Source organism: Candoia aspera, chromosome 6 (genome assembly GCF_035149785.1).
Source record: "Candoia aspera isolate rCanAsp1 chromosome 6, rCanAsp1.hap2, whole genome shotgun sequence".
Taxonomy (NCBI): Eukaryota; Metazoa; Chordata; class Lepidosauria; order Squamata; family Boidae; genus Candoia; species Candoia aspera.
This window is the reverse complement of record NC_086158.1, coordinates 74,058,938-74,072,527: the sequence shown is the minus strand read 5'-3', so window position 1 is coordinate 74,072,527 and position 13,590 is coordinate 74,058,938.

Below are 13,590 nucleotides of genomic sequence, written 5' to 3'. Positions count from 1 at the left end.
TTGCTTGCAGAAGAAAATATGGGAAGAAGGACATACCTATATTATTTACAGTTTGATGGGAGGAGGAGGAGGAGGAGGAGGAGGAGGAGGAGGAGGAGGAGGAGGAAGAGGAGGAAGAAGAGGAAGAGGAGGAGGAGGAGGAGGAGGAGGAGGAATTTCAAGAATAATTTGAGGGAGGAATAAATGAAGAAGGTAGGAGGACTCCATCAAAAGTATAGCTGAAAAATGATTGTCTTTAAATAAAAGAAAAAAATCAGAATGCAATAAAGATGTTGCAAGAGTCTGGAAGAAAGGAAAGGGATGGGAAGGAGAAGAATGAAAAGTTAGACAAATTCATTGAAGATTAGGCAACAATGGATCAAATAAGAATGAAGATGAAGAAGATGGGTTGTGGAAACTACCTGAGTGCAAAAGAGAGTGATGCCATACACAGAACCATTCAAAAAGAGAGCCTGGGCTCATACTGAGGTATGAGAGCAAATAAATAACATGCAAATAGGCCAGCTTGATTGCAAGCGTTAGGAGGATAGGCGTCCCCACTCCCAAGGATGGGTTGGTTTTCTGGAAAGGGCACTAAAAAAATTATCACAACTTTCTGCTTCATTTTGCTCTTAAGTTCTGAAGACAGTTGTCCAGGGAGATGTTTAAACTGAAGACTGGGCAAATTAGACACTACTGTCCCACCTCAATTGCTGCATTTTATGACAGATTCAAGTTTTCTGCTAAAGGGAATCCCAGCCATTATTATTTTATCACCTTCTGGAAATTTTATCACCTTCTGGAGATTTTAGAGAAAGGAGAAAGTTGCATTTCTACAAATATTGTTTTAAAAAACTGACCTTTTGTGTTACTTTTTAAATATTATTTCTTTTTTAAAAAAAAGAATTATTTGGATATTTCAGGGCAGATTCAGTGTTTCGTTAATTTGTCAGTTAGACATACAAATTAATAATATCTCACACTGACTTTGGTGCCCTCAAATATATGCGTGCTGTCTAGCATTTTTTTGTGAAGACCAACACAGCAGGTTTCTTTGGTTTCTCTAGATCTCTGTATCGTCTTTAAGCACATCTTTCCATCTTTTATAGTTTAGCAGTCCATTTGCCTGTCTGGTGTTTCCTCTTTCTATCTTATTTAAAAACAGTTTTACTTCCGATTTTAATATTTTTATCAATATACACCACAAGGTCTTATTTTGTTTATCTTAAAAACATTCATTTCTTTGTTTGCAATGTCTCTTCTCATTTGTTTTTTCTAATTATGGAAAGATTCAAATAACTTTTTATTTTATTAACTTCCTGGAAACTAGCATTCTGTAAGATCTGTTCATGGTGGTCTTCATCTGTATCACATATTCTATCCAACTTTGACTTACTGAGATTTTAAATAATCTTCCAGTGTCCTGATGACATTTGACCAAATTAACCCTTTTTTCAACTTTACACTTTTTTTTAGCAAATCCTTTCATTTTGGCGTTTCCTTCTTTGAACTCAAATATAACTAGCTTGGCTTTGTGTATAACTTTTCATATACATATTTCATATATATGAGATGATACTGCAGTCTCCCAGTTTGAAAAAAACTAAGTTGCATGTTACACCAAAATAATACCACATAAATCTCAGAACTGCTGCCCAATAGCTGGTTCTTCAACCATGTTCTCTGTTTGGCAGCTGAATCTATTTCCACCTCAACCACAGTTCAGCAGAAATTGCACTGAAGCCAGTTTCCAAACATCTACCTTCAATGGAGAACACTCAGATTTTTCTTTTGGTGCTCCAAAGGCAAAATGCAGCATCAGTTAAGAGCGTGGATAAAGAATGGGGTATGCACTGGGTGCAGCTTTTGTGTCCTCATATTGGTTAACTGGAGATTAAGTTGGAGGATGCATGCATGACCTCACTGGGTGTTCTGTGCACTTTGAGGTAATGTCAATTAAGACAATTGTGAGTCAGCTTCAAATTGTTTCCAAAAGCATGGGGAGCTAGAACAGTGGAAGGATGGAAGGATGGAACTACCTGTATCAACTAAGTGCTTTCTTTGATTTTGGCTTAGCATGCACATGAACCTATCCACTGTGGTTTGTAAATCATTGTTTGTGGCTTAGCTGTGGCATTTCCTCCTTAAGAGTTCTACAGAGGAGTTTGGTCCTCTCAAGTTGCCTAGTTCATTGACTGTACTTGATTGGTCAGATTAAGCTATTAAACATTCTGAATATCCCCTTCTCCCACTAATATTTGTAAGATATACTTAGCATTAAAATAAGAGAGATGCCAAATAGTTTGGCTTTGTATTTTAGGTTCTGTGAAAGATGTCGCCAGTCACAAATTCCATAGTTGCAAAGTCACATTAGCTTTGCCACGGATGACTCTTTCTTCTCTATTACAGAAGATATGTGTGAAGACAATAATCTGTCTGGAGAGAATTTAAAGAAATTCTGTTTTAAAAAACCATACAAAGGGAGAATTGAAGCCCTGAAGTTGAATATCAGTACTTAGCACCGTGATAGCAGACTGAACAGGCCAACACATCCTGTGCTCTAATTTTTCTCAAATTGATATGATGTATAGAACTCCTGTTGGTTGGTTGGTTGATTTATTTTTATTTAACACATTTCTACTCCACTGCAAAATGACTTTTGGCAGCTTACATAGAATATAAATAGAACAATTTAAAATGTCCACAATCACATATAAAACAAACAGAAACTAATGAACAACAACAGTAAAAACCATCAGCCACAAAAAAACAAAGATGAAGCAATAAAAACAAAAAAGAAAAGTTGGCATCCATATAAACGTAGAGGAAAGCCATCTAAAACAATGTGGTTTAGAGTGTACCATAATGCTTATCATAGGAACATTTTATATATCCTTTTTTTATTAGTGGTACATAAATGATTACTCTGGATTTGCCTGATATCTGAAGAGGTGTGTCATCTCAGGATTAGCTAGTGCAGGAGAAATGAGCCATCATTTCATAGCAATACAAATGTATGGAAACAGTGATAGCAGGGAAGGGGAATCTTCAGCTGCGAATGAGATCCAGCCCCTAAAGGTTCCCCACCAAGCCCATGAGTAATTTGAGAAAAATTCTTCCCCTCTCCCTTGTCTGGCCTTGTTTTGTCTGTCAAGCCTTGGTTGGCATACAGCCCCCAGCACACTTGCTTTGAGTCATCTCAGTCTTGGGCTGAAATAAATTCCCACCTCAGATTAAGAAGAACTACGTAAATGTTCAAAGTTGCAGCAGAATTGCAATGAGTGGTCAAAAAGTCCACCAGAAGAATGGAGAACTCCAGATGCTGTGGAGTATGTAATTATATAGGCAGATGGCTGAATTTATAGTAGAACCACCACATAGAAGATTGTTGGGCAGAAGTATTCAAAGCTGAATACAGTGATTGTCCAAGACAATCCCATATCCCCAATTAAAGGAAGAAAACAAAGTAATGCTGCAAAAATAGTCTATATGTTCTTCATAATCTATCTAGTACTAAAAAAGCAACAGGCAAATAAAACAAAATTAAGGTTTCAGCAACTACACTCCACAGTCTTATGTGAAAATTACAGTGCTTGAGCAATCAAGTCAACATTATTTTACCAAATAGCGACTTTATTTATTGCAAACCCAGCCAAACAGATCATTATTGTACAATATTCTTATGTTGTTGAAAGTCATTTAATATAGGTCATAGTAAATACTATTATTTAAAAAGAAATATAACAAACTCTTTCCACCTGAAAAAAATAGTTGTGATAATTATAGGTTTATATTTAACATTTAATTTAAAAAAAATAAAACCAATCCATCACTGGAGGAAATGAAAGTATTATAATTTGAAAAATAATAATCTAACCAAATGAAGTCTTCTATGCTTTGTGCACCATGGAAATCTGTATGGCGCCACAATGAACAAGCCCTTTAGGGAATATAGAGGCCAGGATTCATAAAGGAGTATTATCTGAGAATAAATGACACAGCCTAGGAATGGAATGTGTATTTGATTAATTAAAGAAATAAAGTGAGGTTATAAATATAACTTCTCTCTGCTCCCCTGCAAAAAAACCTTCATCTGAATAATGTTATCATAAACATTACTTTTCATAAAGACATCTTAAGTTCTCTCTGCATTTAGAAATCTCTCACAAAACAAAAGATGGACACTAACCAGCAAAGTAAAATACTTTGGATTTCAAAATGAAACTCAGCCCGTTATAGGAGAATTTGGATGCTGAAAGAGAGTGAGAGTGAAAGAGAAAGAAGCCTTTTCCTTTTATCATAAAATCAAAAAATATAATTAATGTAATGAAAGGAGCACAGTCCCCTCAAAGTTTGGTGTTTGGCCCTGTCCATTTCAGTGGGAAAAAGTTAAGTGCATGCGTAACTTTTTCATTTAGCTAATGGGATTTAAAGGTGTTAATTCTGGCTAGATTGTATCTGTAGCTAAAAACAAAATAAGCAAACTGCTTAAGCATCTTCTCTTGGAGTATTTATCCAAAAGCTCAAACTCCCCAGGAATGTTTCAGAAGCTGTTAACTTAGAGTTTTTCTGAATCAACAGCACTGTTTATAGAGGACAGGAACGCCATGCTGTTTCAACCATGTACTCTAAGGCCCTTTCCAGATGTTTTGAAAACAAACCTGGCTTTTCCTTTTAGCACTATTTAGATTGGCAACCTTTGCTGGCCCAGCTCCTATGGCTTTTAGAAGCTGCTGTGCAAAAATTAAGTAAGTTCTGGTTTTCCAGCTGCTTTTTCCCCAGGTCAGGAAAAGCTTCTCTTACTTAATTCTTGCATGCCAGGTTGCCCTGAAAAGTACTAGATAAACATCCATTTTTAAAGTTTCCTTTTTAAAAGAAAGTGTGCATTAGGTAGATCTGATAGTATAATACTATGCTTTAACCCCAACACGGGAAGGAATGCTTTATGAGAAATAGCCATTTTTTACGAAATGTGAGGGAAGAGTATTCTCATTCATATCTACTTAGAAGTCCCATTGAGTTCCATTGAGTTCTAATGGGTGGACCTCTAGTTATCGTGGACTGCAACTTTCACTATGCCTCATCCTTGGCAAAGGTAGCTAGATCTATAGGACCTAGAGACCAACATCATTTTGAGCACCACACTGTCCTTCAACCATAGGAAGTGGAATGATGGAGAAGAGCATCAGCCCTCAAAAGCCAACAAACCCAAATCAATCCTAAAACAGAACACTGAATCCTACATTCAAAACATGGCATGAGGATAACGCAGGATGAAAATAGAATGGTGGAACTGTGTGGTGTTAACAATTTTACTGATGATAGTGATATCCATAGCAATACACAGCTAGATTCCAATCCTGGTCAGAAATTACATGCTAACAATAAACATAGCTGTTTTCCCTGCAATAAAACAACTCTGTGACTGGGAATTGTTCCCTCTTTCTTGGTTATGCAGGCAGGTGGGTGGGTGGAAGGAAAAATAGAGAAAGCCTTTCCTAAAATGGCCCCCTCTGGATATGATGGCATTTCAGATCCAAAGGGAGTTGCCTTCCCAAACCATCTGAATGGCAAGAGATTGGGGAAGGTTAAGTTGAGGCCAGGCAACAGAAGAAATCCAGGTGAAAATAGTTTGCTAAAAATCAAGATTAGCTCGATGTCTATTTATAATCTCTGTTTATTAGGCAGTCATACTGAATGATGAAACAGACTTTTGATGGATACCTCAATGGCAATCTGTGAGATAAAGGTATTATTTATCAAAAGACAAAGGAACAGTATTTAGTAAATGAATAACTGAGAAAAAGCTACATTTCCATTTCCATGGAAAACAAAGGTCCAGTTAGATGAGAAATGATGAGCTGGGAATGCCACCTTTGTCTTTTAATAGAGGTGCTTTTCCAACCAGGGCAAACAGCAACTGAGGGAAGGGGAATGGGGGGTGGGGGGATGATAGGCAAGTAACAACAACAAAAAAGTGCCCTTTATAGCTGTTCCAATCTGGATTTGCTCACTGACAGCTTCTACTTAGAAAAATAAAGGGAAAGGAACAAATGCATTCACAAAACTGTTATATTTATCCCTAAGGCTACAATCCAGTTGCACCCAGAAGCCAGTGCAGCTCACACAGCAGTGCTGTTACATGGGTGCCCATAATTACCCAAGATGGATTTGGGCAGAGGCCTTCCTGGCCATTGCTGTCATTTGCTCTTCGGGCAGGAGGCTAATGTCCAAAAGGACTCACAAGTGGCGCACCAGCTCTGTCAGGTTGTGGGGGGAGAGAGCAACCCTGCACAAAACTAAAGATGGAAAGTCCCTGGATCCAGGAACTCACAGCCATTTCATTTTGCTAGCAGTAAGCTGAAGCCATCCATGACCTTGCAGTGAGGGCTGCAAAGCAGAGCATTTAACCAATTGTTATCAGGATACCAGCATCAATGGCATGCTGTAACGATTGCCTAAACCCAAATACTCAGTCTCACAAGCTCGGGCTTAAAGATAACTGATTTATTAAAGGAATAGTATGCAAATACAGAGAAAGCTGAGAATGAGCAAAAGCGCGCCAAATACAAACTTAAAAGCCTTGCTTGTGGGCAGGTCCCGCCCGATCGCCCGTCAGGACGCTCCCCCTCCCAGGTGCTGAATGCCGTTAGATGCGCCTGGGAAAGTAACCTTGAACAGGAGCGCAAACCCAAACATGCATTCCAAGCCCTCAAAACAAGGGAGGGCAACAGAATGGAAAAACCCCGGGTGAAGGGATACGGAACAGAGAATGACATGTGAAACGTTACAATGTTAACCAGACATTAGAATGCGAACATGACATATTGCCCCCCCAAAAGAAATTAGGGAGCCGGTTTGTCAGGATAGGCAGAGTGAAATTGGGCTACGAGACGAGGAGAATGCACGTCTGGAGCAGCAACCCATTCAGGATGAGGGAAATGTTTCCAGCGGACGAGGTATTGTAGAGTAGAGCGCTGGCGTCTGGAATCGAGAATAGATGCCACCTCGAAGTGTTGCTGGTTGTCGATCATGAGGGGAGGTGGAGGAGTGGGTTGTGGATGCCAACGGTCCGATGACAGGCAGGGTTTGAGTAAGCTGCAATGGAAAACAGGATGTAAACGTTTAAGGTTGTGAGGTAAATCGAGTTTAAACGTAACAGGGTTGAGCTGAGCAACAATTGAAAAAGGACCGACAAATTTAGGACCAAGTTTCTTAGAGGGTTGTGGGGACTTGATAAACTTAGTTGATAAGTAGACTTTATCCCCGACTGCAAAGGATGGTTCTGGGGAACGCTTTGCATCAGCATGGCGTTTATAGGCAGCTTGGGCATGTTGGAGGGCAAGTAGAATATTAGACCATGAGTCCTTGAGAGAGTCCGCCCAGCCAGCGAGGGTGGCTGGGAGCGGTTGAGGATGAGGAAGTTCAGGAATGGGAACAAATTCGCGTCCAAAAACTGTTTTAAAGGGAACTTGACCAGTGGTTTGATGAATGGAATTGTTGTAAGCGACCTCAGCAAATGGGAGTAGATCGACCCAGTTGTCTTGCTGGTAGTTAACAAAAGCTCTGAGGTATTGCTCTAAGGTAGAATTAACAGCCTCTGTAGATCCGTCCGTTTCTGGATGCCAAGCAGTAGAAAGTGATTGTTTCGTACCCAGAAGTTTCAAAAATGCGCGCCAAAATTGTGACGTAAATTGTGTGCCTCTGTCACTCACCAAACGGGCGGGGATACCGTGGAGACGGTACACGTGGATGAGGAAGAGGCGTGCCAGCTGTTGCGCGGTAGGGATAGAAGCGCAGGGGATAAAGTGGGCTTGTTTGGAGAAAAAGTCTTTGACGACCCAAATGACAGTTTTGCGTTGACTAGGGGGTAGATCAACGATAAAATCCATGGAGATATCCTGCCAAGGGACCGACGGAGTGGCTACGGGTTGAAGGAGACCCTGGGGTTTGCCCGGTTTGCGCTTTATCGCCGCACATACAGGGCACGCAGTGACATATTCTTTTAAGTCTTTGAGTAAAGTTGGCCACCAGAATTGCCGGCGAACGAGGTGCAAAGTTTTCACGTAGCCGAAATGCCCAGCTAGCTTGTCATCGTGGCAGCGTTGTAGTATGGTTTTCCGCATAGCTGCGGGTACATAGAGACGATCGTTGCGCCAGGCAAGATCATCGGTGAAAGTGAACATGTGTCGGTTGGCTTGCAACCAAGTATCCGTTTTAAGGTGGGAGAGCAACTGTTGTTGCAAATCGGAGGGAATTGACAAGGGAGGTGAGCTGCTGGAAGGCGGAGCGGCTGGAGGCGGAGTCGATTGTGCTCGAGTCTGGCTGCGAGTCACTGCTGCCAGACTTAATTGTTTGTCGGTCCAGACGGTGCCTTGGACCGTTGGCCCTGGGCCATCATCTTGGGGTCTGCGCGAGAGTGCATCAGCCAAAAAGTTTTTCTTGCCTGGTATAAATTTAAGAGTGAAGTCAAAGCGGCTGAAGAACTCAGCCCAGCGCAGCTGTTTGGGACTGAGTTTTCGGCTGGTGCTTAGAGCTTCCAGGTTTTTATGGTCAGTCCAGACTTCAAAAGGGTTGGAAGTACCTTCCAATAGGTGTCGCCACGTCTCTAAAGCCGTTTTCACAGCAAAAGCCTCCTTTTCCCAAACGTGCCAACGTCTCTCTGTTTCAGTGAATTTGCGAGAGAGGTAGGCACAGGGTTTTAAAGCGCCAGATTGGTCAGATTGTAACAAAATTGCGCCTATGGAAAAATCCGAAGCATCGACTTGTACAACGAAGGGTTGAGAGGGGTTTGGATGCTGTAAAATTGGTTCGGTGGTAAAAAGTTGTTTGAGCGTTTGGAACGCTTGCTGACAGGCTGGAGTCCATTTAAGGAGCGCGCCTGGGTTCTTCGAACGTCGCGTATCCCCCTGTCCTTTAGTTTTTAACAGTTCAGTAAGGGGGAGGGCGATTTCTGCAAAATTTTGGGCGAATGCCCGATAGAAATTAGAGAATCCAAGGAAACTTTGTAATTGTCTCCTGGTACGGGGAGGCTCCCATGCTACAATAGCTTCTACTTTTGCAGGGTCCATTTCAATGCCCTGAGCTGAAATTCGGTAGCCTAGGTAATCAATTTGCGATTGATGAAACGCACATTTTGACAGTTTTGCGTACAACTCTGCTTTTTCCAATTTAGCCAGTACCTGACGCACCAAGTGGATATGTTCTGACATGGTTTCAGTATAAATCAATACATCATCCAAATATACTAGTACCCCCTTAAATAGGTGGTCATGCAAGACCTCATTGATTAACTGCATAAAAACCCCGGGTGCCCCAGATAAACCGAATGGTAAAACTTTATATTGGAAAGCCCCAAGAGGACAGTTGAACGCTGTTTTCCACTCATCCCCCTCTCTTATGCGAATGCGAAAGTAAGCTTCTCTCAAATCCAGTTTTGAGAAAATTTTACCTCTGGCCAGATGTGATAACATATCTTTGATCAGGGGCAAAGGATATTTATTTAATATTGAGACCGCATTGAGCCCGCGGAAATCGGTACAAAGCCTTAATGACCCATCCTTTTTTGGCCTGAATAGGACAGGAGCTCCTACCGGGGAATTAGCAGGCTCAATGAAACCCCTAGCCAGATTTTTGTCAATGAACTCCCTTAGCGTGGTAAGCTCTTTGGGAGACATGGGGTATATTTTTGGGTGAGGCAATTTTACATTTGGTAAAAACTCAATGGCACAGTCCGTTTTTCGGTGGGGTGGCAAGCGATCAGCTTCCTTTTCCCCAAATACTTCAGCAAAATCTTGGTACTGATTGGGTAGCCCCTCAAGAGGTTGAAGCGTTTGTACAGTGGTATACGCTACCCCTCCACCCTCCATGTCCTCCAATAGGTCCTTTTCGGGTACTTTGTAAAATCCATCCGCAAACGTCACAGTTCTATGCAGCCAGTTGATGAAAGGGTTTTGTTGCACAAACCAAGGCATCCCCAAAATTACCAGAGGACCCCCCACTGGAGCTACCACAAATGGCAGCTTTTCCTGATGGGAGCCCATCTGCAAGGCGACCAGTCCCGTGGAAAGATTAACTGCTTTCCCTCCCGCCATAGTTCCATCCAACTGGGTGAAAATCATGGGTCTTGGCAAAGGGAACGTGGGCAGTTCTAGAGCCGCTACGACATCAGGGTGCATTAGAGAACGGGAGCAACCCGAGTCTAGCATGGCCCACACTTCCACCGTTTTGGTTTGTGAGCCCAGCTTAAGTTTAACAGTCAGTGTGGGAAAGTTTCCACTCACCGAATCATGGTTACGCCCGGTTTCTTCCACCTGCCCTAGGGCGCCCTTCAGGGCAGGTGGTAGGCTTTTCCCGCCGGCTGCTCGAATTGCAACTCTTCCTCCTCTTCTCCGAAGGGTAGGTCGGGGGGGTCCAGTTCCGCGAGGGCTGCCTTCAGTTTTCGCGGTGGAGCAGGAGCAGGCGTCTTTATCGCGGGTTTCGTCTGTCGTTCCTCTGGACGGCGTCTCGGGCACGACGTGGCTCGATGCCCTTCTTTTCCACATCGGAGGCACTGACCCTTGGAGAACCGTTGCTCCCTCTCTTCTTCCCAGGTTTTCGGTTTGGGGCGGCTGGCAAGTCCAGATGCGCGCGCTCCTCTAGCGAGACGTGTTTGTCTAAGCTCTTTGGTATGGGCATAGGTTCGTAGGGCATTTTCTGCGCTTCCCGCCAACTGAATCCACCCATATAGCGTTTTGGGATCATCTCTGCCCAGAGCCCATCGAAGGATTTCGGGTTCAAGCCCCTGCTTGAACAATTCGATGATTGTTGGCTCAGACCAGTCTTCCACTTTTCCTGCCAAGGCTTTAAACTCCAACGCATATTTGGCAACTGAGAGGGACCCTTGGTAAAGTTTCCGCAGGTCATTTTTAGCCGTTTCTTGAGCTAGGGGGTCTTCGAAATGCTCTTTAAGTGCCCACAAAAATTCATCGAAGTCCTCTAACTCAGTTGCCTCAGCTTGGCATAGTTGCACATACCAATCCGCTGCCCTTCCTCTCAGCTTGTTGGCAATGAAATTGACCTTGCCGTGTTCAGACCGAAAGTTCCGACCCCAATCTTCCATATAATGCTTGGCATTCGTAATAAAGAAGGAGAGCGTTGCGGGATCCCCATCAAACTTCACTCCAAATGGTGGGAAGGTTCTTGCCGGCTCAGCTGGCTGTGGCGGTGCCGCGAATGACAGCGTACGCCGAGCCCCCACAAGTGGTCGATCCCTAGGAGGTCTTGCCTCTCGCTCTCCCCTTTGATGGGCTGATCGAGTCTTACTTCTCCCCCGGGTCGACAGGGTGCTGTGCCTGGGGTACTGTGACGGCTCTTCCTCCCAATCCTCCGGGGTGGGCTCTGCCTCTCTGGGCTGATCCTCTCTGGGTAGATCCTTGAGGATCGTTACTATTAAATCCATTTTATCTTCCAATGCCCTCATACGGGCCGGAGTGACCGGCTCCTCCGGGGGTTGGTTGGTTATCACCACCTTCGGTGACAGAGGGACTTCGTGCTCCCAGGCCAATTGGGGAGACCCCCTCCCCGTGGTTCTTTCCATAACAGATCTCTGTTCACTCCTGAGACTCTCCTGTATGGATGTCAACAGCTCGTCCAATTGGGTATCTCGCAACTCCCGACGTGCTGCTCTTTGCGCTCTCGAGGTTAGCGCTGGCCGGCTTTTGACCACCTCCCGCTCTTCTTCGCCTCCCTCACTTACGCGAAGTTGAGGTTCTGTCATCGCTAGCGTTCCCTCTTATCCAAGGATTGGATGGGGCCAGCGGAAAATGGAAAAAATGATTCTCAGCTTTATGTAACGATTGCCTAAACCCAAATACTCAGTCTCACAAGCTCGGGCTTAAAGATAACTGATTTATTAAAGGAATAGTATGCAAATACAGAGAAAGCTGAGAATGAGCAAAAGCGCGCCAAATACAAACTTAAAAGCCTTGCTTGTGGGCAGGTCCCGCCCGATCGCCCGTCAGGACGCTCCCCCTCCCAGGTGCTGAATGCCGTTAGATGCGCCTGGGAAAGTAACCTTGAACAGGAGCGCAAACCCAAACATGCATTCCAAGCCCTCAAAACAAGGGAGGGCAACAGAATGGAAAAACCCCGGGTGAAGGGATACGGAACAGAGAATGACATGTGAAACGTTACAATGTTAACCAGACATTAGAATGCGAACATGACACATGCCAAAACATGAACAAAAAAATGGTACAAATGTTATGCTGGCATAGTTTTCTGCCAACTCTAAGATGTGTGAAGAAAGGCCCTTTGAGGATGCTTTTCATTCTGAGCCTACTACTTGTGTTTGCTTTTAGTCACTGCTGCATTGGATCTTCATTCCCACCTAATCTTAACAAACCTGACCTGTTGTGCTGGCCCTCCTGCTCTTTTATTTGGACCCAGAACTCTGTCTAGTTTGACTTGTTTGCTCTAGAATTGGGCCAGGGGAAAACAACTTATTAGAATGCTTTTTCTAGGAGTTTCCCTTAAAATATGTTTACAACACACAGCTACCAATTAAACCTCCTGACACACCCTAGTTTGTCAGCTGGGAAGTCTTAGTTCTTCTTAGTCCTGGGGAAGATAGAAAGTTCCTTCGGATCTTCTTGCTCAAAGACTGAAATACAGAACTTAACAAATCTTGCACCAATCCAGGAATACAAGGGTTAGCTAAGACATCATGGAGCTTTGGACAGGGAGAAAATTTTACTGAGAAATTCCCTTGTTAAACCACTGACATCAAATCTTATTACCATCTTGAATATGCTCTTGGTCTCAATGCAAGTAGAGAATTCATTTATAGAGGGTATCATTGGAGAAGGATAATCTCAGGCTCATGTTTAGATATCAAAAAGCTCCATCTTCTTCCTCAGTTTTATGGAAAATGCTTTGTAATTAATAGCCAGCCCTTTCGAGGAAGCTAATTTGCCCAGTCAAGGAGGTTCTCCATCACTTGAAGTCCTTAGGGGTAGCCAGCCAGTCACAAGTTATCCCGTGGCCAAACCCCCTTCCTAATTATCATAGTGGTAGTTAAAGGCTCCCTCTAGTTTTTACCAGTTGTGCCATTCTATCAATGGGATTACCCTGGAGAGGCTTTTTTGGGGAAGCAAGAGCCGGATTCAGGCCTCTCAGCTTGGAGGTCAATTTACTAGATGCCAAGCAATCTTGAGGGAATGTATTTTATAACCTGGAGCAAGTCCCCTGTGTGCCTGATGGAAGACCTCTTCTGCAGATCATCAGGGACAGGCAGGTTTAGGACTTGAACACACCAATCTTTAACCATGCTCCCCAAAAGCTGGCAACTAGCACAAGCCATTGCTTCAAGTTATATTACGGTTTTCCAATTGTGCTTCATTTTGCATCAACTACAACTTCCAGATATTTTTCAAAGACTGCCCCACAGAGACAGCATGGCAATAGTCAAGACATTGTAGACACTTGGGCACGATGCCCTCTCCTGGACCTTTATACACAGACACACACACAGGGCATTCCATCTCTCAATTTCTTGGCTCCTGGGATCTGCAGCCCAGCCCTGGCAGCACTTTTCCTGAGTCTTCTATGACAAAATCACTCACAATAAAG